Raw genomic sequence first — 24,501 nt, forward strand, 5'->3', positions numbered from 1 at the left:
CTCGTCAAGTGGCAGAATTCATTTCCGGGCGCTCGGGCAGCGAGCCCCTCCCCATCTGAAGCCGCTTCCGTCTTCTGCAGGGCCGAGCAGGACAGGATTCCTGTGGACTTCCGGGAGGAGAGCCGAGAAGACGGGAGGAGTTCCACAATTCAGATGTAGAGTTCCCTTACCTTCCTGTTTTGAGTCAATCAGCCACCCACTGCCCGGGTTCAGAATACAGGCACTTCTTCAATTTTCTATTTTATAATTTTAATTTTATAAAGAATAAATCTTGGGGGGGGGCCCGGGTGGCTCAGTCAGTTAAGCATCTGACTCTTGGTTTCAGCTCAGGTCCTGCAGGATCTCATGGGTCATGAGACTGAGACCCTCGTGGGCTCTGCACTCAGTGGGGAGTCTGCTTAAAGATCTCTCCCTTTGCCCCCAGCTCGCACACATGCGCGGGTTCTCTCTCGCAAATAAATCTTTTTTAAAAAAGGCCGGGGGGGGGGGTAAATCTTGGCCTCCCGAAGCCAGGAGTTGCTGGTGGACAGTCACCTATCTACACAGAGTGTACAGAGAGAGAACTCAAGGATTCCACCTGTAAGTGGAATCCATTTTCTGGCCAATCCCTGTTTTCGGCTCCCCTTCTGACCCCTGCCTTCCTTAGTGTCTGGTGCCTCCCAAAGCCGAGCCTCTTGGGAGCTTCAGGACACAATATTGGACTTGCTGCAAGTATTATGCACTTAACAGACCTTTCCTCTCTGCGGAATCTGATGCCACCTATCCATCTGCTGCCTTATTTCAAAAAAAGTTTAGCAATTTCCATCTCCTGTTGTAATCTCATTCAGAGGGGAATAGAGAGAGATTTTTTAAAGGGCTACAGATTTTCTGTTTTGCAAGATGAAAAACGTTCTGGGGCTGGATGGCTGTACAACACTGCGAACAGACCTAATACCACCAAACTCTATGCTTTTAAAAGTGGTTAAAATGGTATATTTTCTGATGTATATTTTATTATGTGTATGTTACCATGATTAAAAAGAACTTTTTTTAAAGCAAGGTTGATAAAAGTTACCTCTTCAAAAACTCCTTCCAAGATCACCCTATGCAGTTATCTTTCTCCCTGGATAGGGTAACTATCTGACAGTAGTATATCTGACAGTTCACTTTCTTTGCAGCACTTACTATTATATGAAATTATCCTATTTATTTCATTGCTTATTTATCTCTGTCCTCCAATTAGAGAGTAGGCACCTGGGCCACCTTCTAACCTCACTTATGTATTATGGTAATAAGAATATGGTAGGAAAGCATTCAATAAACATTTGGTAGATAAATGAATTAATTGGTTTCTGGGTCCCACCTAGACCTAATGAACGAGATCCTGGAATTCTCAAACACTGATTTATAAAAACAGAAAATTTGCTATTTATGACCCAATTAGCACCCCTCCTTCCAGCCAGTCAAAACAATTTGACACATTTGACCCTTAAAACAGATATTCTCTTCTCGGCCAAGACCCATTTGCTTTTGATTGGAGGACTGAGCAACAGGGAAAGTGGGGTAAAAGAGGAGTTTGTCATTATTTCCAAACAGGAATTCCTGACAACATGGCAATATCGTTCCTTTAATATAATTCTTTTAAAAGGTTAGCACATATGCCTTACCAGAAGAGCTTCCACATCATAAAGATGTTTAACGACCTATTTTATCATGTAATTCAAATGTTGAGTTAGAAAAAAAAAACAAAATCTGTTTTTCATTTATGTTCTTGAGAGTATGTAACTTCCTACAGGATTCTGTTCTATTATCTTCCCTCTCCTGTCTTTAAATCTCACTTGCCATTTCTATAGCTCTCTCCTAGACAGCAAACGTATGTACCGCTCATTATAAAAAATATTCACTTGATCGTACTACAGGCTCAACCTACAATCTTATCTATTCCCCCCTTACCACATCAAGCTCTTGGAAAAGTGCTTTCTCATTTCCCGTTGATTCCTCACCCCTCCACTCATGGTAACATGGCTGCCAACCCCTTCACCACGAGCTCCTCTGAAACTCACCATGGATTTCCCCATCTGTTCAAGTTACCCTCCTCCTTCCGCATGACTAGATTCTGGTCATCGTTAAAGGACAGCAGACAGGTCCAGGTGTGAACCTGGCTCCAACATTTACCACCCTTTGCTGAGCTGACTCAGGGGCTGATCTGACTCCCTAAGGCACGAGTTACTTGAAGGGAGTCACTACTTACTCATCTTGATATGCCTGAGTCCACACACTCCAGCACAGAGCAGACACGCAGTAAAGGTTTGAGGGAGGTTGAGAAGAAAGACCAAGGCGTGGAGGAGGGAAGCAGGGAGCAGAAGATACAGGAAACAGGTTTATCATCTTTTTTAACCCTAAGTACAAAGCGGAAAAGTTAACCATAAAAGAACCTCAATTAATGTTTGCTGAATCTAAACTGAATGAGTATATACCACCTATTTAATGGTTTGGTTTGGTTCAGTTTCGCTGAACATTCACATTTAGAATTCTGAAAATTACACATTTATATTAAAGGTTTGGTTATAAAAATCACACTGTTAACTACTGTTGTAGACTTATTAAGCAAATTCAGTTTTAGAAATTACCAGTCAAGGAAGTAATAATACACTTTAGCATTCTTCAACTTCCAGGTGGTATGGAGGAGGGGCACAGTTAAATCGGAGTCCACCTGAAATGAGGCGGAAGTCAAAGGCCAACAATGAAGTCTGGCGATTGGGTAGTAAAAAAACTCCACACGTTTCCTAAAATTAACTTTTGGATCTCTGAAGAATCTGTCATAAATAAGTTGGGGTAAGTTTAAAAGGGCTTTTCCAAAAGTCTGATTTGTTACTAAAGGAAAAAGAAGATATCCCTAAACTTAAAAACAAAATACACATAAACAAATTGCTTTAAATAAACGCTCTTTTATGTTTCAAGGGAAAACTAGTACTTCTGGACACTAATTAAAAGTGAAAAGGGGCGGCGCCTGGGTGGCTGAGATGGTTGAGCGTCTGCCTTCGGCTCAGGTCGTGGTCCCAGGGTCGTGGGATCAGGCCCCGCATCGAGCTCCTGGCTCGGCGGGGAGCCTGCTTCGCCCTCTGCCTCTCCTCCTGCTCGTGCTTTCTCTCTCTCTGTCTCTGTGTCTCAAATGAATAAATAAAATCTTAAAAAAAAAAGTGAAAAGAAAAACATCTCTTCGCAGTTAAAAGAGGACGAGGGCAATTCCTGGAGGAAAAAAGAAAATCAAATTCCCCAAATTCTACTTTATGTAACCTAAAGTGCACCCTTCATGGCTCCTGCTCTCCGGCCTTGTTTCCAAGTTTGTATTCCCTTTCGGGGCTGTTCACGGTCACGGTTCCCCTGGGCTCCACCCCAGCCAGCCCTGGGGCGCGCTCACTGAGCATGCGCGGCTGCACCTGCAGGCTTGGCGGTTACGAGCACCCCCTTCAGGACTAGATGCTCCTGCCTGAGCTTGGCGTCGGACCCCACTACCTACTAGGTGTGTAATCAGAAGACTTAACCTCTCTGGGCCTCAGTTTACTCCCATACCAAAAAAAAAAAAGAAAAGGACAAAACAGTACCAACCTCACAGGGGTGTTGTGAGAAGCGAGTTAGTTACTAGATACCTCACGCTGAGGATGCTGCCCGGCACATTCGTGATCCCAAAGTAGTGGCTCCAGGACGGACCGCCTCATTTATCATCCAAACCGGGGCACTTTGGAGATGTAAAGAGGAGGAGACTATCAATCACCACACCAGAGCAACAGGCATCAACCAGAACTGTCCTTGGCAAACCAGGACAGAGTCACCCAATAAAATACCGTTGGTAGGCAACAGCTTCTGTCCTACAAATATCAGAGTTAACCTAATATTGTTCACTTCCAGTTAAACAAGCTACTTTAGACTATTATTTCTGAAGGTGGGTTCAGTGCGGAGGAAAGGGTAGAACAGGTCAAAAAAAGTTTCAGAAACACCAAATTAAATAAAATGAAACAAGTTTACCATCTAGTTTCTACCCAAAAGTCACTGGTATACTAGTGTGCCTCATTTGATTTTATAGCTTCAATTACTTTTATTTTGCAACTACAAAGTTCTTATGAAATGAAACTCAAATGAACAGCTGGCTTTTTACTAATATAAAAGGTTACCTATCTGTGGTCACTGCTCTTTTCCTTAGTACCTATCCCTTAATGAGTACTACATATTCGCTGAATGAATGAATACCAAAAAAATTTCTCATGAAAAATGATTTCAGGAACTAAAGCTAGATCAGAAAGAAAGTAAATTCTAGTTGGGGGTTTTAGTTGAGATTCTTTGGTTTTTTCTAATACACAATTCCAGTACAGCCAGCCCATAGGTAAGAATGGCATTGGGTGTCGCACTGGATTTCCCCTTGACTAAATATGGCTTGGTGACTCAAGAGGAAAAATATTCCTAAAAGACAAAAATAACAATAGTAGTAGCCAATGTATATGGAAAATACTATGCTCAAGGGCTTACACATACATTATTTCCTTTGATCTTCACAATAATCTTTAAGTGATACCTGGGGCTTGGTCATTGGGAATCTTAGCAGATCCCATGTCCACAACTTATTCCAAATGCCTGACCAAGATTTTCTTTTTTGTAATTTTGTACACCTCTTTTTTGCTGGCACAATTTTATGGGATAAATTTCAACACAATCCACCACCAAGCCACTGGTAAGGTAGCTAACCAATACATGCTCAAATCCAGTTATGAAATGGTCCATATGAACTCTCTACCCCAGGTGGTCTCAAAGGGCAGCATGTCGTAGGCACAATGCAGCTGTGACAAAGGTCAACTATGTAACTGTACATTTATAACTATACCCTCGTGACTTACAATAATCCTCCTAGCTGGAATTTATCAGAAAAGATGGAATAAATAAATATTCACAGAACACAAATAATTCTACATATCAAATTTTGGAACTGGAAGGAACTTTACAGACACTAATCAAAGTAAAATGTTATTGAAGAAAAATCAAACGCATTTCTGCACTTCATCCTTAAACTAGAGAGCAAGTATTTATTACTAATTATTGCCATTCTTTACACAAGGAGACGGGGTTTAGCAATTTGTCCAAGTTTGCACAGCTGGTGAGCAGAGGACTTGAAATTCAAACCTAAATGTATCTAACACCAAAACTAAGATCATCAATTTTCTTTACAGTATACGAAGATTCTTTCCACTCCACATTTTTCCGTAACCCAAATTCGTCTATTAAAAATAGAAGAATTTTAGAGCAAGATAAGATCTCTAACCCACCTCTGTCTTACAGACCCAGTGATGTCAAGTAGTTTGATTTGGTGGGTGCACACAGTTGGTCACTGAAAGAGCTGACGTAACCCAGGACCTTGGCTAGAGTCACACTGAGCTCTTTTCAGCATCACAAAAGATCAAGGCTTATCAGTAAGAATTATACTCATAGCTATCACTTGTCAAGCACCTACTAGAAGCCTCGCCCTGTACAGGGTATTCTACACCATTGTCTTGAATACCCCCCAACCATCTCTCTAAAAGCCCCGAACTGCTGACTCCAAAGCCAGCTACGCTCCATGTTTCCATCATAAATTGTTTCATAATCCCAACGAGAAACCCAGGTTGTGTGCGTGTTGCGACGGTGGTTTTGTTTCTGTGTGTTTGTGTTTGCTGCTACTAAAACCGACCCACGTACAGCTGCTCCATTTTTGTGAAGACATAAAAATATTGTGATACGTGGCACGGAAAACACTTTTACTTATAAAAAAGGAAAGGCTTCTACAGTATCTTTATGAAATCATAAACTAAAGAAAATGTTAAGGCTCGTTTACATAAGCAATCAAAGGGTGATTCTCTCCTCAGGAATTTGATTTCAACACAAGGCTTTCATAAGACAACCTGGTTTGTTACAGAACAAATATATACACACACGTACATACATGTGTACATAAGACTGGAAGGAAACGTGCCACAATTTTCGAGCCCCCACTCGTCCCACAATCATGGTGCCCTCCTTCAACCCAGGCTCTCCTCTACCGGCTTATGCCAAACTCCTAGGTCCGGTGATAATCGGGGACGGCAACATGCCACAAACAGAATCTATTCTGATATCTACCAAATGGCTGGTGGGTAAAAGTCGATCGTCCTTTCGGATAGTGGGCCATACTGCTGCTACCCTGGGGCTGCCACAGAAAATGAGACCATCAAGAGATGGAAACAGAATAGAATGGAACGGACTAGAGAATGTTTGACATCATCACCAGGATTCCTGGATTCAGTCATACCTGAAATGAGTCTGTCTTGGATTCCCCCTTTAAAATCTATTAAGTTCATCTGCTCTTTTCATTTTTCTTCCATTGCTCAAGCTTATGTTGGGTTCTTGTTGCTTAAAATGTTTAAAGTCTTAACAAATTATCCTCAGAGAGAAAAGTCCTCAGTTCAAAAGAAAAAATAACATGCTACAAAATTTTAAACATTTGAAAATTTGATCAATAATTTTTTCTACCTAAGACACACTTTTAAATGTATATACTAACAAAACTTTTAAAAATTAAATCCAGTAATGCTTTTTGTTCCTAAATAAGGTGATTTGAAATCTTTATGTATTAATAATAATCACATTTTAAGATAATATTAGAGGATCTGGTGTTCAATTTGTTGTTTTTTTTTTTTGGTATGAATCTTTCTCTAAGGGTATAAAATACCATGTGACTACAGTCTTGCCCATTAGCCTTCCGCCACGCTACTCTCCACCTTCAGAGAACGCTGGGCAGGTAGGGACTTCCTCCGTGCATGCTCCTGGGGTACGTGAACAGAGAAGGAAGTGCTAAACCAAGGCGATTTTGCATTCTCCAAATTCACAGAGCACATACTGGCCATCACCTGTAAGTTCCTTCTTTTCTTCTTCTCTTCCTTAATAATCCTTTCTCTCTGCTCTTCCCGCATACTCCCTTCCTCCCCTCTGGACTGAGGGGTTCGCCTCTCCTCCTTTCCAAGTTCTCATCTCTTCCCACCCTTGATAGGACCTCCACACCCACTCCCACGTTCCCCTCCTGCCATCGTGGGCCTACAAGGTGTTCTCTTTGAAAATAAACTTCCCTTGACCAAGCGGTCTCATTTTATTTACTCCTTCTCTCCTTTCACTGCAAACTTTTACAAACAAATGGCTTCAATCTGATGTTGCAGCATCAATAGGCCCTCCTTACTCCCCAGAAATCTGGCTTCCACACCACCCTCCCCCCAAAATCACTGAAACTGAATTCAGAGCATCCTTTCAATGTTGAATCCAATGGCCTTCCTCAGTTTTCATTCCCTCTGTATATTCTGTTGTCTGTGGCATTAACTAGCCTCTTGTAAAATCTCTTGTCCGGTGGCTCTGACCTTACTATTTTAGCGCTCTTCCCAATAAATAACTCTCTCTGTGTTTGCCTGAGAGTCTCTTTTTCCTCCCACTCCCCACTTGGTACCAGAGTGTTTCCTGAGTTCCTTCTTCAGTCCCCTGCTCATCTTTCCATACACTTTTTCTGAAAAATTGTGCCTACCATTAAAATCTCAACTGCAGTGTTCTCCCGTCGGGAGAAAAAAATTTACAGACGCACACGCGGACACACTCCTGTCACACCCTCTCAAATCAGGACCACTCCCGAACCGTCTGCAAACGGAATCACTAGCCTCTCGAAAACCACGGCACGCACAGTCACACCCCTGGGCATGTGGGCCCACCTTCCATTGCCTAGGGTAGTCTTCCGTTCTCAGTCTAAACACTTCCTCTCAGACTCAGATGCCACTTCCCTCAGGAAGCCGTTCCAGTCACATGCCCACAACCCACCTCCGAAGCAACGTCAAGTCCTTGTTCTCTCCTCCACACAGCCACGGCACTCATGAGATAACTGCATTAGAGAGTTTTTATGATCGCAGGTAGTATACGTTCCTGTGTTTTTCCTCTCACTCAGTAATTGTTTCAGGGGCAAGGGACACGTTTTGTTGCTGGAACACAGTAAGCACGTGATATTTATTGGAAAGCATGCTTAAAAGGCCCAGGTTCAGAATGTCAGTGACATCTTCATAGACCGACACTGCTTTGCACACATCAAAGTTCAAAGCGACCGCTCTCTGAACACTGAAAGCATTTACTGACTACACCAGTAACTTGGCATTTATGATTTTCTGCTCTATTATTCTATTTTTATATGCACATGTGTCTTATCTTCTCAAATGGATAAGTACTTAAGGAGCTACGATTTTTAACGTTAAGCATATTATACTATCTGGTGTGATTCCTTGCACCCTACCAGGCATTCAAGAAGTATTACATGACTGTTCGATGAGCCTCACTGTTAGCAATTCTAGGAACCATGCGACTGATCTGTTATTAACTTATTGTTTTAAATTAAACCAAGGCTTCTCCAAATCCATCATTAAGGAAAATAAACATATGTGGAACTCAGACAATAAATATCTTTAAATCTTAGCCCAATTAATATACTTATTTTTATTTATTTTTTTAAGATTTTATTCATTTATTTGAGAGAGAGAGAATGAGAGATAGAGAGCACGAGAGGGAAGAGGGTCACAGGGAGAAGCAGACTCCCCGCCGAGCAGGGAGCCTGATGCAGGACTCGATCCCGGGACTCCAGGATCATGACCTGAGCTGAAGGCAGTCGCTTAACCAACTAAGCCACCCAGGCGCCCTAATATACTTATTTTTAAAAGGAAAAGCAACAGTGGGTTCTTTCTTTGCAAATATCAATCTATTAACACATAAACATTAAAAAGCAATTTCTCTACAGTTCACAATGTTAAAATTTGATCCAGGCAAGTATCATCAATGGAAGTTTAAACCAAAGTGAAGGGTTGTTGGGAACTATGACCCCACAGATTTATAAATGGGGAAAATACATCTTTATAGTGAAGAGACCCAGAAGTCACCTTCTTGATCAAGTACACATCATCTATGCAGCTTTCTCACCAAAAAAGGATCAATGTGACTCTAATAGTGAGGAAAAATTAGACAAATCCAGAATGTGGGACATTCTACAAGACAACTCGAGGCATAAAAATCAGCCCAAAAATTAGAATCCACTTCTTAGAAAGAATTATGTCCGAATTTTTATTATTCCAGAATAAAAGGGGCCAGAGAAACAACCAAATAAACAGTATGGACCCTGGATTTTTAAAAATTTGTAAGTTCATTTGGACTACCATATTAGATGGGATTACTGAATGTATCAATTTTCTTAGCTGGGTTGATGATATTGTGGTTGTGACTACCTCGTTCCTGGGAGTTGGGCTAAAAGGACTTACAGACAGATCAAAACCTGCAACTCCTTCTAATAGTTCAACCAAAAAAAAAAAAGGTAGAAGGAAACCTGTGATCATGCAAGGAGTTAGGTATGTTAACCAGCTTGATATGGTGGCCATTTCACAGCATGTAAGCATGTAAGCAAATGTCACACTGCACACCTTAAACATACAATTTTTGTCAAGTGTACCTCAATAAGGCTGGGAAAAAATAAATGAGGCAAAACATTAAGGCTGTTTACGTGCTCACTAAAACGATATACTTTTAGCTTTTCTATATATTTAATATTTCCAAAATAAAAAGTTAGGAGTGAAGGTAATCCCCTCTTCTTTCCAATCACTTTATAGATAAATGGAGGTAAGAGCTGAGTATAGAGCCCTACTGTATCTAACATTTATTCATTTTAACGGAGCTCCTGGGTGGCTCAATCATTTGAGGAACCGACTCTTGAACTCGGCTCAGGTGATGCTCTCAGGGTTGTGAGATCGAGCCCTGTGTGGAGCTCTATGCTCAGCGCAGAGTCTGCTTAAGATTCTCTCTCTCCCTCTCCCTGTGCCCCTCCTCCTGCTTGTGTGTGTGTTCTCTCTCTCTCCAATAAATAAAACCTTTAAAATAAATTAAAAAGTAACCGTTAAGTTAATCTCTGAGACGATATGCTACACAGACACAACTTTACTTACTAACAAACAACTAAATGATTACATGTCAAAGAAGCAGGAAAATGTTTTCCTCATTTCACACATAAAACTCTGTAGTTCTTAGTAATAATCATTGGTCAGATAATTCCTTTCTCCAATATGTAATAAAAAATTACATTTGAGAATATTCCTGAGTTTGCACGCTTTGCCAGTGAGTCCAGCAGCTCCTGGCCCCTGCATGGGAGGTCTTCCTCATCCCTGCGTTAGTGCCCCCTGCCCCACCACCTGCCACCCATGCACAGCGGCCTTCCCATCCTTGCAATTTCAACCTAAGCGTCACTGTATTTGTCTTCTATCACCACATGGCAAATTGCCACAAGACTCAGTACCCGGACAATCTTTATTATCTCACAGTTTCTAGCAGTCAGGAACTCAGGACCAATCGTGCAGGAGGCAAGGAGAAATCACCGTAGCACTGCTGCTCCAAAAGGGGTAAGGAATATACAGTAATACTGGGGCGCCTGGGTGGCTCAGTCGGATAAGTGGCTGCCTTTGGCTCAGGTCATGATCCCGGGGTCCTGAGATTGAGCCCCACGTCGGGCTCCCTGCTCAGTGGGGAGTCTGCTTCTCCCTCTCCCTCTGCTGCTCCCCCTGCTTGTACTCTCTCACTCTCTCTCTCTCTCTCAAATAAATAAATAAAATCTTTAAAAAAGGGGGGGTGGATAAGGAAGGTGGATGGCCATCAGTGGCTCATAGCAATTCTGAAATCCAGTGGGGCTGGATGAGGGTCTGCCCTTCAGGAGCTCGGTTCTGCTTTCGGAGTCATTCTTTCCTTCCCAAGAGGGGAGCCCAGGTTTGAAGCCATGTGGTTTTCTCAGTGTGCTTCCTGCCCACAGAGGCTCAGGGATTCAAATACCGCCTCCCTGTGCATGGTCTCCAGCCCTTTCAGTCCAAGCCAACAGTGTTTCTGCCAATTCAACTGTCCTTAAAAGAGAGAGGGAGACGGAAAAGGAAACACTCTGTGGGTCACGTTTTACTCCATTAGGAGACAAAAGGCCACATGAACAACTCTCCTCAAGATAAGCCCCTCTGCAGGGACCACGGAGGCCGGCTCTCTCCACGTTCTCACAACCCCTACTGCTGGACTGCACAGTTCCCTGAGGGAACACCTGGGATCTTTCTGAGGTCCCAAAGATTTTCAAGTCACATCCTCAGCTTCATTGGGAGACCACGTTTTCCTGAAAGTGTCCCATATTTGATCTTCCCCAGAATCTACTACTTAATTTCAGCAATACTGGTCATGTGAAGAGGCCAGGAATTTTCAAACTCAACAGTTCCTTGCTCCTTTTTGTTAACAGTACTTCCCTTAGGTTATTTCTCTCCTTCTACATTTTAGCAACTGAACTGCTAAGCTTTCTGCCACTACAGAACAAGGATTTCCTTCCTCAAATTTCCACTAACATTTTTCTCACTGTTCTTTAAGCTCTCACCCACAGCCTTCCCAAAGGCCATCAAACTTACACCAAGTCTATTCAAAGCTCTTCAGGCTTTCGCTAAATGCCTCCAAAACTTTCCAGTTTGTATCCACCACTGAGTTCCAAAAACAATCCTCCATTTTAAGTTTTTGTTTTGGCAAAACAAAACCACTGGCACAAAATCTGTATTATCATTCGCTCTGTAACAAACTACCCCAAAAGTCAGCACCTTAAATACAATGAACTCTTACTGCACAGTTTCAATGGAGCAAGACTGGCTTAGCCTGAAACAGGATCTCTCCTGAGACTACAGGCATTATGGGGTCATCAAAAGGCTCTACTTGAACTGGGTTTTCTTCTAAGACAGCTTACTCAAGTGGCTGACAAGTTCATAATACCTTGTGGTTTATAATTCCATATTCTTTTTTTAAAAAGATTTTATTTGAGAGAGAGTGCCAGGTTGGGGGGGAGGAGCAGAGGGAGAGGGACAAGCAGACTCCCCACTGAGTGCACAACCCAATATGGGACTCAATCTCATGACCGAGATCATGACCTGAGGTGAAACCAAGAATTGGACACAACTGACTGCGCCATCCAGGTGCCCCTTCCATATTCTTGGAATTCAGCGGCCACTCCACCTTTACATGGCTCTGGAAATGCTTTTCCAAGTTAAGCACCAAGGCTGAATTCTAAACTAGCCTAACAACAGCTTCTCTTACATGTTTTAAAACACAAAATTTGAGCAATTCATAATTTCATTGCAGTTTTATGGTTAACCTGATGAAATCATTTTTACAACCACACGTATGTAAAAGCTCAGTAGTGACTAGCAAAAGCTCAGGACTGTCTCAATGCAAAGGGGCAGTCTAGTCATGTTCCACTAGATCCCTAAACCAAAGACTCAGGCTCCTCATGTCAATAACTCAGCATGGTAAACACCACCCCAGTGTTTCTGACACTACCTCTAGTTCTACTACCACACCTATCCATGATTTATGTTATGACTAAAAATTTTTAACAGACTGCACAAAATTAGAGTTAAAAGAGGCAAAGCAAAGGGAGATAGCTAAAATACAGAATACATTAACATAAAACAAGAAAAACATACAGCCCAAGCAAAACCAGCAGGGCAGAACTAGGATCCACACTGTGGAAAAGTAAATTTGTATCCAAAAGAACAGAAACTTGAATTACTGAAACAGTTTGAAGACAAACTATGAAAATTCACTGGGAATCAAAGAAAAGAGGAAAAGAGATACAACATAAGGGGAAGAAGTGATAAATATGGAGGATAAATATCCAGTCAAAAATAGTAAGGCACCATGCTTCTATTGCAGATTAAAAAGGGCCACAAATCCTTTGCCATTCTTTCCATCAAGAAATGGACTCTATTTCTCCTCCCCTTGAATCCAGGCTGTCCGACCAACAAACTAGGATTCAAACAAATGCTGTACCAGCTCTGGAACTGGCCTTGAAGGGCTGGTGTCTTCCAGACTCAGAGGGAGGCAGTCACATGCTCTCAAACAGCGCAGGATGTTCTGCGGAGGAAGGGTGTCTTGGGGAATGAAGGCACTCCCAGTCAACACTGAACCCAGGACCCGGATTTGCGGGCAAGGCTTTCTTGGATCTCCCAGTTCAGCCTTCCAATGCCACCACAGGAGTAACCCCAAGTGAGACCACCAGAACTTCCAACTCAAACCATAAAATCATGAAAACTAATAAACCATTGTTGGCTTAAGCCACGAAGTGTTGGGTGGTCTGTTCTGCAACAGTAGATAACTGATATCACTAAACAGATCTAAAACAACACAAAACTGCCAAAATCTACAGAGCCATGGTCTGCCATATACTTGTATCCCAAGTCCTTGCTGGAAAATAATATATCTTAAACCGTTTGAAAACCCAGCTTGTTTCAAAAATCTAGTTGAAAGTAATAGCTCTTCTATTCCTTAAATTACTTTCTATTATTTACTTACTTGGAAAAAAATATTCCAAATTCTATCCTAGGATTAAGTCAGCCATGTAAGATCAATAAATTTTAATATTACATCTTCAAATTTTACAAATTTTACAGCTACTTTAAGATGCTTTAAGAAAATTCCACTGGTGTTAAGTATAGTCTCATTCTCTAATTCATTCATCAACAGTTTTGGGGGGCTTACTAGGTAGTAGGCATTAGAGTGGCAAAGATAAATACAGAATTAAGGGCAGGTAAAAATTTAACACTCCCCTAGCTTTTCCAGAAAGTCAATCCCTGCCTCGTCTGTGTTCACAAAGCATTCTGTGCAAATTTCTGTTTTGTGATATTAGTGACAGAGGCTAACGCTTATGGAACACTTACTATGTGCCTGGACTAATTTTAAGCCTTTCACAGAATTTCACTCACTCAGTCCTCACGACAACCACCTCAAGGTAAGTAAGAACTATCATTATCCCCACTTCACAGATGGGGAAATTGACTCAGGCAGAGTCTCTTCCCCCACTTAAGACTCTAGACTCCATGAGAGCAGGTGATCTCTTTCTTCATCTTCACATCCTCCCCAGTCTCCAGCATGGTATTTCTCTATAATTAAATAAAGAAATTAGTTTATCTGGGGCACCTGGGTGGCTCAGTTGGTTAAGCGACTGCCTTCGGCTCAGGTCATGATCCCGGAGTCTCGGGATCGAGTCCCACATCGGGCTCCCTGCTCAGCAGGGAGTCTGCTTCTCCCTCTGACCCTCCCCCCTCTCATGTGCTCTCTCTCTCTCTTTCAAATAAATAAATCTTTAGAAAAAAAGAAATTAGTTTATCTGATCATTGAAATGAATACAATCATTTCCTTCCCTTTTCTTTTTTTTTTTTTTAATCATTTCCTTTACAAGGACAATTTTTCACTCCTCAAAAGCAAAAGGTAATAATACCTTTTTGGACTAAGGAAAAACGGGCTAGGACTAAATAAATATCTCTGGTTTTCTGTTAAGACAAACATAAAATTTGTCAATTCATTGATAAACACAACTATTAAGTACTAAACTTTTATAAACAAGTCTTAATTTGATAGTTACATATTTTACTCAGTGCCATTTTAATCCAGAAACCCATAAATATCACAATGGCAACTGTACATATCTGTATTTTTAAGTTTTTTTTTTTTAAAGAAGTCTATGACAAAGGAATAAGAAAATAAGGGGTAATGCCCATTAAAATACATGCATGAAAAAATCCAAGTAAATATACGACTGAATACTTTGAACAATGTAATGCGGGTATTTTTGGCTGACCCAGTATTATTTGGGTTGGCAACGTTGGAATCATCCTGTGACTAACATTTTCATTGCATACTCTGGCTTAAAAATGAAAATCTTTACATAGTTTATCTGATAACTTAAAAACTCACAATCCTTCAAATACTGGATACAAACTGAAATTTGGATTCTATAAGAAAAATAAGGTCAAGTTAGAGAGCATTTTACAGACACACCTCCTAACTCGCTATCACCTCAAAATACAAAAGGGAGCGCACACCTAGTACTCCTACAACCAGACAAAATGGTGACATCTTGAAATAATCTCCACAGGGGCGAATTTTAGGGAATACCCGCATGCCAAATTTTAAATCTAACCTCTGGAAAGGCTGTTGTCTCTCCTGGAAATGTGATGTATATATCAGAACTTTTCTGGAGGACACTTGCTTGGCTACCACAGTGTTAACGCCCAGTCCCCTTTGCCCCTGCCACCTCCCGCTACAGAGACAGATACTCGCTTTCTCACAGCTATGGGGACACGTAACCCAGTTCCGAGTAACACAACATAAAAGGAAGTCTGATAGTGAGCTCTGAGAAAGCTGCTAGTTTCCCAATAAAAAGGACAGTGTTGCCGACAACCAGCCATCTCCCATCCATCTGCCTTGAACAGAAATGTAACACTCCTTAGTACAGCCATCTTGAAACCTTAAAGCAACAAGTGTAGAATGAAAAGCCAACAAGCTAAGGGTGAAGCCGCAGAGAGAGCTTGAATCTCTTATGATTTTATCTTTATTTGCTAAACAGCTAGCAGTTGCTCACCTTTACCCTTCTTAAGTGAAAAAAATAAACCAGTCTTTGTTTTGTTACTGTTGGCTGGGTTTTCTGTTATTTTTAGCAGAATGCCTGCCTTACTAATACATTTACAAACATTTAGAGAATATGGTGTACAATTCCTTTAATTAAAAAAAAGTTATAGTACTTGTATAAATAAAAAACAGTCCTACTGATGCCAAATAAGCGTGACAAATTAAATCCAGGAGGTCCTAGATATTTTTCCTTTAATAACAGTTCTTGTAAGTATAAAAGCAATATATTCTCTTTAGAAATTACACAAAATACAGAAAAATATAATGACGGAAAAAAACTCACTACCCAGAAATAATCACTTTTCATATTTGGCATATTTCCTTCCAAACAATTTTTAAACATACATCAATATACAAAACTGTACTTTTTTATTTTCATAAACTGGCATCATGCTGGATAAGATTTATTATTATTAACTGATACATGCACCAATAACAATAATTCAATAGCATATGAAAGAACAGAAAACTTAAAAACAAAAGCATCTCTTCCACCATTCCCTGCCCTGCGCACGCGCACGCTCTCACACACACAACACATGTAGCCTCCCTCTCTTCTCCACTCTCAAAAACAGCCACTTTTAATCTTTTTGGTATTACGCCTCTGTCTCTTGATTTATCACCTGTAACCACATCAACTGACTTCCCACTCTGAGTGAAAACCTGGGTTCCCCTTCACCCTTCTTCCCAATTCTTTTTTTTTTAATATTTTATTTATTTCTTTGAAAGAGAGGCAGCAAGAGCGAGAGACAGAACACAAGCAGGGGAGTGGGAGAGGGAGAAGCAGACTCCCAGCTGAGCAGGGTACCCAATGCCAGGCTCGATCCCAGGAATGACCTGAGCCAAAGGCAGACGCTTAATGACTAAGCCACCTAGGCGTCCCCTTCTTCCCAATTCTTACTACTTTTATTTTCATTTTTAGTTTTTCTACTGCTTAATATTATAAAGTCAAAAAAAAAAAGTACACTGAAGCTCTACTTCTTGGCCAATGAATTTTGGATAGAATGTATTTGCTTCCAACTATGCAAGATAAGGAAATTAGTGTTCTTGTAGGGCAAACAGTTTTAGTAAAATTTAACCACAGGATTAAAATGTGACTATCATTTGACCTTACCCAACCCAGAGTGAGGAAGAAAAAAATACATACACTTGTTGCTTGAAGCACTAGTTCATTTAACACAGGAAAAAATGTTCGGAAAGATAGAAGTGTAACGAAGAACAGATACACAGAACAACTGAAAGAATTTTAAGTCCTCAATGAATTGGAAAAAATAGTTACAGACCAACATGAATTTCAAAATTACAAAAGATGAAGCCAGAGGAAGAGAGTGCAGTATTCAGGCCTGGACAACAGGAAAGGAATACTGATTAACTCCTCTTTTACACTTATCTTCTCAAAAGAGAAATATCATAATGTCAACATTGATGGCCAGAGGTGCTGAGAAGACAGTAAGAGACTTATGGCTGAGCTCCAGTTAGCATCAATAATCTCTGAGAAATGCAAAGCATCAGAAGGGATTTAAAAAAAAAAAAACAGAAAAGGGCAAGTATGCTTATTGTTTTTACAGAGGAAAATAATGGAAGAGCCTAAACATTAAATATTAGTAAAGCTGATGGGAAATTTAGCAATATCCTATAACAGATTATTAAATAATAGCTATTATTTGCTAACCTTTTGGTATGTCCCATGCACTGTGCTAAGGGCTAACCAGGAGTCTTACAACCACTTGTTATCATTACCATTTTCCAGATGAGAAATGTAAGGCATATTAAGTATTTTGCCCAGTCACTAATAAATGGCAAAGCCAAGATCTGAAGTTAAAGTCCATCCTCTTAACCATGGACTAAACTGACAGTACATGAGTACTTAAAAGTGAAAAAAGTAGATGGATGAGAAGAATAGATTATCTAAAAGCAACTTATATCAAGTTAGACACTTTTTTCAAAATGTCTGAGTAACCACGTTGCAATGGCATAGACAAATCTCTAAGATACACTGTTAAGTGCTTATGATGTCATTTACGCAAAATGAGATAAAACAAAGATCCAAATGTGTATACAGAATAAAGTGTAAAAGTCTGGTTTCTTTAATTATCCCTCTTCCTGTCCCCCACCTAATCTCTTGGATTCCAATCTCTTGACAAGAGACAAATATTACCTATTGTTTGGTATGTATCCTTCTGTTTCTTACCTATTTTAAGAAAAATGTTGGCTTTAAGGTAGCACATCCCACTTGACAGTGGTTATTTCTGAGAAGGAAACTGGGAGTGGAGGAATCATATCACACTCTGCTTATTTATATACTGCTTGGATCTTTTACAAAAGGAATTAATATATTATGTAGATAATACAAATGGTTTTAATCACAACGATGCTCAAAGAAAACAAGGCAAAAGTTTCTAAGTGTGACCTCATTGGCCTCCTTGGAAGGGAAAAGTCTGATATATTAAATTGCAGAACAATTAACAAAACTTTCACGTGACAAAAACATAAAGTTAAAAGATACATATTCAAGCCAGGAAAATATCTGTAACAACAAAATGATTAATAAAATAATGGTATCCTGGTCCCTTCGATAGCTCAGCTGGTAGAGCGGAGGACTGTAGTTGACCTCTTGGCAAAATAATGGTATCCTGAATATACAAAAAGTTCTTACAAATAAATAACATATAAAATGTATAAAAACTGACTAAAGACCACATATATAAAAGTTGACTAAGGACAGAAACCAGCAATTCATTTGAAGAAAAAATGGCTAAAAGCACTAACAACAAAGTTAAACCTCAGTAACAAATAAATGTAAAATAAAGCAGCAATATGATGGCAAGAACTAAAAAGAATAACACCCAGTGATAATTATGGCACGAGAGAGCAGAAACCTTTACATACTAGTGATAGGAATGTAAACTGGTAACATGCGGACAACAAATTGGCATATGCAAATGATCTGCATAAACAACACATAATAAAAGTTCCTTTGAAAGTTAAAACTGAGAAAAGGACTATAGCCTTGGATTGCAGTGATGGCCCTCCTATGATACATACTGTGGGAACGAACAGTCCTGTTGTGCTCTTCTCTGCACTGACCACACCTACAGGATTATGTTCACTTCTGGGCACTGCATTTTTAAGAGAAACATTGACAAACTGAGATATTTAAACAGTAGGACACCAAAATTATGTGTGAGGGCTAGAAACCATGTCATACAATGAACAAATGAAAAAAAAGAGAACATTTTGCTTAAAAAGATTTTAGGGAAGATATCACAGCAATCCTGAAATACCTGAAGGCCTATCCTATGGAAAACAGAACTTGTTTTATATTGCTCAGGAGGGCAAAAGAAAGCCCACTGGTACTCAGAGCTGTTAAATAATGAAACAGTTATGCCTTACATAGTGAGATTTTAGTTATCCACAATATCAGAGATAAACGATCCATCAGAAACATGGTAGAAAAGATTCTTCTAGGCTGTCTTGAACTCAGAAGTACTTTGCAGTTCTAAGAGTAAAATGTGGATAAATATTCCAGAACTATGACCATTACTCTATTCTCACTCTAGTGTCCAGAGTGCACCTACCTGCTTTGGATACCTTATATATTATAATCCTTTCTGGGACAAGCAGAATCCTGTGCAGCCACCTCGGCCAGGAAGAACCATTTGGTCATTTCTACCAATTCCTACCATTAGTTCTGTTTTCCCTCACACAAAAGCTTGACAGATAAACATGATCTAGAATCCCAGCATAGCCCTTACCAAACCCTATCCTAGATACAGGCTGCTTTTATAATTGTGATCTATTTTGCGTTCCCTACCTTGCCCCTGCTGTCCCAATTCTAGTTCCTTGCCCTGAAATCCGTGACATACTGCTACTTGACCTTCTAAAACTGTTTTCTTCCTCATTCACTCAAAGACTAAGAGCCTACTATGTTCAAATTACTGGTAGACCGTAGATGCAAAATACAGTTGTATTAGACACAGTTCCTGCCCTCAGGAAGCTGACAATGGACAAAGAGAAATAATGGAACTGTGTAAGAGCCCATATAATGCCACAAGGAAGCAAAGTGATATAATACTACAGACTAGAGAAATCATTCTTTGTATGACTGTGTGATCTGGGAAAAAACAGAGATTATATTAGAATTTATATCTGAAGGACACAGAAGATTTTCATTGACAAAGACACAGGAAAAAAAAATATGCCAAGTAAAAAAACAGGCGTTAACAACAACATACATAAAAGAAAACATGGTGGTAGGTACACAGTTAATCACATCAGTAAGATAAGAGATTGATTACAGAATGTGAACATATAACTAAAGAAATGTTTCTCTATGTCAAAGGAAATAAAAATAGTTTCTCCAAGGGAGGTAATGCAATAAGCTCCAGAGGAATGGCTTCCCTGCATTCCCCACTGGACACAGAATGATAAGTGATACCACTCAGGTAGCGTAAGGACTCCACCAGATGGAAGATACTCCCTTTTCTATTCTCACAGGGTTTTAAACTCTCCTCCTGTCCAACAGTTCTATGCCCCTCCCTCACCAGGTACTAATAAGAGACTTTTTAAAAAAGAATTAAAAAAAAAAAGAACTCCAATACCTGCCTGAGTGTCAGAAAGAAACAAAATATAAAGTGTCATAAAACTGGCAATAAAGAAATCTCAACTACTGGTCCAAGCTAAGCCCCTAACTCAAAAACTGACCTGTTTTCTAATCTGGAAGATAAATGGGTATAAAACGAGATTACTTCTAAAGTCTCTTCTAGCCTATAATTCTATAAATTCAACTCGAAAAAAAAAAGGGTCAGCTATGTTTCCAGGTGACAGGAACTCAACTAGTTGAAACCATCAGTTTCCTCAAATATAAATGGAGATGAAATTTCGACTTCACATAACTTGTTATGAGCAATTCCATGACAAAATTAAGTGAATTATAAAACTTAAACAAGTTTTTATATCCATACATTAAAGCATATACATATCAGAATATAAGTCGGGTGACTTCTACTAATCAATCTTCCCCCACATAAAATTATAAACTCTGTATAAAATATAAATAACAAATAGTTGAAGGCAGTGGAAAGCATCAAAAGCAAGCAAAACCTGGAGGGAAGTTGGCACCTGAAACAAGGAACTGCATTGCGTGAGATCTGCATTTATATGGCTTTCTGCTTGAGGGGCTCCCCCATTCCCTGCAATTAAGGTGGATACAATTCAGGCAGAAAACTATAGTCTTGCTGGCTTAAGGAGTCAGATGCTGGAGTCAGAGATGCCAAAATGGCTGGAAAGTAAGAGAGATATCCCACAAATAAGGGAGACACATGGGGCAGCCCAAAAACCTACCTGTAAACTCAACCCAAATTCTGGCTAAACCTTGAGCTGTGCATGAATAGAAAAGACTCTAGTGAGCCTGAAAGCAAAAATCAAAAAGTGGAGAGAACAGCTTTCAGCATCCTCTTCACAATAGGTAAAATAAAGTGTTGAGTCTGAATAGAAGGACAGTACCAATTATCACAAAAAGTCTCTGGAGAAAACAACAGATCACAAATCTGTTAAGTATATCATCACAATGAACTGAATGCAGCTGAAAATTACTAGACATATGAAGAAATGAGAAAGTACGCAAAGAAAGAAAGCAGTCAACAGAAACCAACTCTGAGAAAATCCTAATGCTGGAGTCAGCAGACAAGGACGTTAAAGCAACTTTTATAAAAATATCCAAGGAATTAACAGAAAATATAGTCATAGTAAATGGAGAAAAATGGCAGAGGAGTCAGTGAACTAAATAGCTTAACAGATTATTCTACCTCTAGAGCTGAAAGAATACTGAAAAAAATTAACACAGCCTAATTGACCTATGAGACATTGTCAAGTAGTCTTCACGGGTATAACCAGAGTCCCAAAAGCAGAGGAGAGAACAGGGTAGAAAAGCTTCTTTAGAAATAATGGCCAACAGAACTTCCCAAGTTTGGTGAAAAATGTAAACTTATATATCAAAAAACAAACAAAAAAAATCCAGTAAATCCAAAATGGGATACATAAAAGAAAACAACACGTAGGCACATCATATTCAAACCGCTGAAATCAAAGCTAGAAAAATCTTGAAAGCAGTCAAGGAAAATGACATGTTATATATAGGTAACAACACAAAATAACAGCTGACTTCTCATCAAAAACAAGGGAAAGCAGAAGAAAATGAAATGACATCTTTAAAGTGATGAAGGAAACAAATTAACAAATCAGAATTCTATATACAATAAAAAAATCCTTCAAAAATGAAGGTGAAAACATTTTAAGACAGACAAAAATATGAGTGTACTATTCACCAACAGATCTGCTCTTAAAGAAAGCTCTTCAGACTGAAGGAAAACATTATCAGATAGAAACTCAAGCCTACAGGAAGAAATAAATAGAAACACTGCAGGTAAGTATACATAATAGACTGTATTTGTCCTGCTCTTCTTTAAAAGACACAAAAAAAGGCATAAAAAAACAAAAATTAAAATATTGTATCATAGTTTATAACATATTCATATCTAATATATATTAGAACAAGGCACTCAGGAGGAGTAAATATAACTATGGTAGCTCAAGGATGTTATATTTTACATGAAGTAGTAAAATATTAACCCAGTAAAGAATATGATAAATTAGAGATGCATATTATAATCTCAACCTCAACCTCAGCACAAGTGACATTTTGGAGTAGAAAATTTTTTGTTAGGGGAGAACTGTCCTGTACATGGTAGAATATTTAGCAGCATCCCTGGCCTCCACCCACTAGATGCCAATAGCACACCCACTCCAAGTCATGACAACCAAAAATGTCCCCAGACATTGCCAAATGTTCCCTAGGGAGAAAAATAATCCTGGGTGAAAACCACTGCCCTCCAACAACCATTAAATAAATAATGCAAGATTACAGAGCAGTTCAGTTTTTTCTATTACGGCCCATCTAACAAGACTAGGCTTTTTTTTTTTCTAACCACTCTACCCTCCCATATGAAATTTTAATACCACAGACATATGTATATGTTAACATGTTTATATAATGTGTCCCATTGGAAAGGCACAAACAACTGTAATATCTACATTTTTTGCACCCTCCCCCAGAACCAACTTTGCCCCCCTGGGGGAAATATCCTCCTTTCCACTGAGAATGCACACTGACAGAGGCATTAGATGAAATACTAAAAAAATTTCAATTAACCCAAGGGAAGGTCAAAAAAAAAAAATATATATATATATATACACACACACATACATATTTATATGTATATATACATACACCTATTTATACAGATATTATAGAGCCTATATATACACGAGCAGAGAAATTTTTTTAAATAGGACAAATAGAAAATAAATAACAAAATGGAAGACCTAAATTCAATCAAATCAACATCATAGATTTGTTTTATATTTTAATAAGAGGTATAACTAACAAGCCAATAGCAGAGATAAAATGAGAAAGTAAAAAAATTCTAAACCCAAAAATTGCAGGAATATGGGAAGAAGGAAACTCAACCATATTAATAATTACCTTAATAAATATGAATGTTCTAAATATAAATGGTCTAAATTAAAGGGTAAAGACAGTCAAATGAGATTAAGAAAAAAAACAGAACCAGACCCAAAAATATGCTGTGTACAAGAGAGGCATTTTAAATATAAAACACAGATAAGCTAAATGTAAAATAACAATAAGTAAATAAATAAATGTAAAATAACATTTTAAGAAGATATAAGATGTAAACATTAATCAGAAAAAGTCTGGAGTGGTTATAATATTAATAACAGACACACTGAATTTCAAAACAAAGAGTATTACACCAAAGAAAAAGATGGACTTTTCATAAGCATAAAAGATGTAATACATTAAGATATAATCATTATAAATGTGAATGCATCTAGTAACTGAGCTTCAAAATATATAAAGCAAAATAGACAGAAAAAAGAAACAGGTAAATTCACAATCATAGTTGGAGATTTTACCTCTCTCTCAGTAATTGATAGAACTAAAGAAAAAAAAATCAGTAAAGTTAGAGAAGATATGACTCACTATAACCCATGCTGACCAGACATTTATAAAAAACTACACCCACAACAGCAGAAAAATCAAGAGAGACCATATGGTGGACCATAAAAAAAATTTTTTTTAAATAACAAAAAATTCCAAATGACTGAAATTTTACATAGTATCTTCTGTAATTACAATCAAATAGAAAGCTGAAATCAAAACACTAAGATATCTAAAAACTCCTATATCTTTTCAAATTAAGCAACATTCTTCTAAATAACCCATGGTTCAAAGAGGAAATCACAAAGCAAGTTAGGAAACATTTTACCCTAAATAATAATGAAAACACATTTCATCAAAACTTGTGGGACATACTTAGGTAGTCAAGTAAGATAAATCCACAGATTTAAGTGCTTATATTTAAAAAAAAAAAAAGGTTTAAAATCCATGATGTAACATTTTACCCTAAGCCAGAAAAAAAGACAAGCAAAATAAAACAGTAACGAGCAAATGCAGTGAAATAGAAAAAAAAGGACAAAGGAAACAAAGCAAAAATTTGGCTCCTTGAAAAGATTAGTGAAATGTATAAACTCCTAGTAAAACTGATCAAAGAAAAAAACAAGAGGGAGAGAGAATTTAATAAAGGGATTATCATTACAGATCCTGCAAACAAAGAATAAGGAAATATTAAGAGCAACTTTATGCCAAATATGTCAACAGCTTAGATGAAATGGACAAATTCCTAAAAAAAAAAAAAAAATCACAATTTGCCCAAACTGACACAAGATGAAACAAAAAATCTGAATAGTCCTATATCTAGCTATTAATGAAATTGGATTTATCAGAAATCTCACCAAAAATGCTCCAACCCAAATGGTTTCACTGATGCATTTTACCAAACATGTTAAATTAGAGATAAACCCCATCTTATGTAAATTCCTTCAAAAATTAAGGAGAAGGGAATATTT

At 38.7% G+C, this 24,501-nt stretch overlaps 1 protein-coding gene across 4 annotated transcripts in view; it reads right to left on the reverse strand.

Annotated features, from left to right (window-relative positions):
- Positions 1 to 24,501, reverse strand: part of AKT3 (AKT serine/threonine kinase 3) — a 316,408-nt gene that overhangs the window by 273,749 nt on the left and 18,158 nt on the right. The window contains exon 1 of one of the 4 annotated variants that reach the window (XM_028111551.2): positions 3,589 to 3,690. The exons of the other annotated variants lie outside the window; for them this stretch is intronic. The gene's annotated coding sequence lies outside the window, so the exon portion shown is untranslated. Of the gene's footprint in view, positions 1 to 3,588; positions 3,691 to 24,501 lie in introns of those variants that run through there. 4 annotated transcript variants of the gene reach the window in all.

This window comes from Eumetopias jubatus, unplaced genomic scaffold (genome assembly GCF_037043125.1).
Source record: "Eumetopias jubatus isolate StellerSeaLion01/CBP00866 unplaced genomic scaffold, mEumJub1_p1.0 scaffold_12, whole genome shotgun sequence".
NCBI lineage: Eukaryota > Metazoa > Chordata > Mammalia > Carnivora > Otariidae > Eumetopias > Eumetopias jubatus.